The sequence below is a fragment of the Chrysochloris asiatica genome, unplaced genomic scaffold, assembly GCF_000296735.1.
Source record: "Chrysochloris asiatica unplaced genomic scaffold, ChrAsi1.0 scaffold00224, whole genome shotgun sequence".
NCBI lineage: Eukaryota > Metazoa > Chordata > Mammalia > Afrosoricida > Chrysochloridae > Chrysochloris > Chrysochloris asiatica.
In genome coordinates, this window is record NW_006408742.1 from 5,195,507 (window position 1) to 5,198,548 (window position 3,042).

The 3,042-nt window shown below is 36.4% G+C and overlaps 1 pseudogene; it reads right to left on the reverse strand.

Moving 5' to 3' along the window:
- Positions 1-1,938: 1,938 nt before the first annotated feature.
- On the reverse strand, positions 1,939-2,767 carry LOC102836528 (annotated as a pseudogene).
- Positions 2,768-3,042: the final 275 nt, after the last annotated feature.

Sequence of the window (3,042 nt, forward strand, 5' to 3'; positions counted from 1 at the left end):
AGAATACAATGAAAATTGCCTTGGCACCCAATGGAACAAGCGGGAATGGACAAAAACAACTCACTTATTTTTAAGATATTACATATAAAAAGCCAAATATCAAGTAGAATTACAATAAAATTCATAAGACCTGGATAGACAAAAAAAAAAAAAAAACTCTCAAATTGTTTAAAGCAATGGAGGGACTACTAAAGCCTGTTCTATTGTTGTTAAGTGCTGTCAAATTGGTTCTAACTCATAGTGACCATTTTTAGTGTTTCCAAAGAGCAGCTGATGGGTTTGAATCTGTGACCTTGAGATTAGCAGCCCAGTGCTTACCCTACAGCATGATTCCAGGAATCTGCTAATACCTCTAGATGACTTAAGAAAGCATGCTTAAACCATCTCTGCTACTTTCAAGATGTCCAAGTAGTAACAAAAATATACTCAAGCAAAATAAATATCTGTTGGCAAAAAACAATTGATAAATAAACATATAGGAAAACCATATGACTTAAATAAAACAAGAAAAACAGAGTGATAAATGATGCTCATAGTTTGGCCTGAATCATGATACAGGCCTGTGATTACTAAATTTAAAATATAGAAGCAACAGTAAGTTAATATGAAATTTTTTTCATAACACCAAACCATTAGGATTTTCAGAAAACAAGCAAACATCTTCAAGAACCCTGTATAAAATCTTAGTTTAAACAAAACAAAATACAGATAAACCCATTGCCACCAAGTTAATTAGAATTCATGGTGATTTCATGTGTAACAGAGTAGAGTTGCTCCATTGGGTTTTTTTGTGTGTGGCTCTATAGGATAAGCACTGGACTGCTAACCAGGAGATTAGGCATTCAAAACCACCAACTGTCCCCTAAAAACCGTATACAATGTCACTGTGAATCAGAATCAACTGGATGGCACCTAATAACAACAACAACAACAATATTTACAAAAGCAAAAGCAGTTCAGTAGGCTTCTCTCTTCTCAGGGAACTCTAGGTATATTCAACCATTCAAACTTTATGTTAGTTGTTGTTGTTAAGTGCTGTGGAGTCAGTTCCAACTCATAGCATCCCTGTATAAGGTTTCTGAGGAGTGTATGGTGAGCTTTGAACAGCTGACCTCAAAGTTCAAACAGATTTTGCAGTACAGCGCCTTAACCCACAGTGCCACGCCTATCTGATTACTAATAATTTGTGCCACCTAGATTTGTTTAAAAGCGTGATAAAGGACATAAACAGTAAATAAGACACAGTCAAAGAAGGAATTATTGAAATGGATAACAACAAGAAAATAGATTATGGAAAATACAAAAATAAAAAGATATTAGAAATTAAAAGTAAAACACTCTAGCAATGTTTTTTTAATTGGAACTTGAGAAAGTAGACATTGGGAAAGAGACAAGAAATAATGGGTTAGAATTCTCCATAACTAATTTAAAAATCCATTTCACAGATTGAAAAACTCTAACCATTCCATAACAAATCTGTAAAACACTATAGATCTAGAAACAGATAGTTGTCTTCCAAATTTCTTGGCAGAGATGTGTGAGTGCCTCCAGTGCCACCTCACTTTCTTGAAAGATTTCAATTTTTATTCCATCAATTCCTGGTGCCTTGTTCTTTTTTTTATATACAAAAGGATTCATTTTAAAAACCAGTAAGACACTACTACATCATGACAATGTCACACTGGGCTTTTAACACAAGACTTGCTCTACAATAGTGGGGGTAAGGGGCATAAAACACAAATTGATTCTGAATCATAGCAATTAAGAAATAAAAACAATGAAAGTAAATTTCTTTTAATGAAAACTCAGAATTAAACTTCAGAGGGACCCAACGTCATACTTCCATTCAGGGACTTCATACAAAAATTTAATTTGAACTGCAATTAGTAGGTGGTAGGAGCCACCATCAAATGAATCTTCAAATTGGAAAATACTGCTTCACCACCTGTTGGGAATAAGTTGCAAATAGAATAATTTAGTATGGTTTGTAACTATTTTGATGACCACCTTGCTATAATCACCATATCCATAGTAGCTTTGGTAACCAGTGTAGTTATATCCTCCATAACCACCGTAACCTTGGCTGTTATATCCATGGTTGCCATAGCCTTGATTCCAATAGTTACTATATCCCTGGTTCCAGTTTTGACTGGGGCCACCACCTCTTCCATGAGCAATTCCTGCAAATCCTCCTCTGGATCCCCACTGCTGCTGTTGCTGATACTGTTCCTTCGACATGGCTACTTTTATTTCACATTTACTAAGACCAACATTGTGATATTTCTTTTCCATTATCTTCTTCACTGGCTCCTCTTCCTTGAAAGTAATAAAGCAGAATCCACGTCTCTTATTAGTCTTGTTGTCCATGGGAAGCTCTATGGATACCACCTCACCAAAACCACGAAAGTACGCCCTTATTTTCTCTGGTGTATCTGGAGAAAGGCCACCAACAAAAAATTTGTTTAACAGGTTCTTTTGTTTTCATGGCTTTGGCCCTTTTAGGGTCAATCACTTTCCCATTCAATTTACGTTCTTTCTGATCCATGACCTTATCTACACTCTCCGACTCTTTAAATAGCCCTGTGATAGGATCTAACATCAGAGTGCAGTCTACAACTTCACCAAATTTGGAGAAGTAATCTTTCAGATCCTTCTTTGTAGTGCCCCAGCTAAGGCCGCCTATAAACATTTTCCATTCTTCCTGCTGTGCCGTCACTGCTTTAGTGTGTTGTGGGGAGGAGTTTGAATGGCCTTCATCCTCCTCATTCTTACTCCCTGGTGCCTTGTTCTTTGCCAATTCCTTCAGTACACTTTGGACTTCCTCCCTGAGTATCATTGGCTCTTGATCATATGGTACCTCTTGAAATGGTTGAACATTAACCATTTCCTTTCGCTACAGTGACTCTGTGTATTCCTTCCATCTTCTTTTGATGCTTTCTACATCATTTAATAATTTGCCAAGGGAATCCTTCAATAACAAAAGTCAAGACTTGAATTTTTTCTTCAGTTCCTCCAGCTTGAGAAATGCTGAAAGTGTTCTTC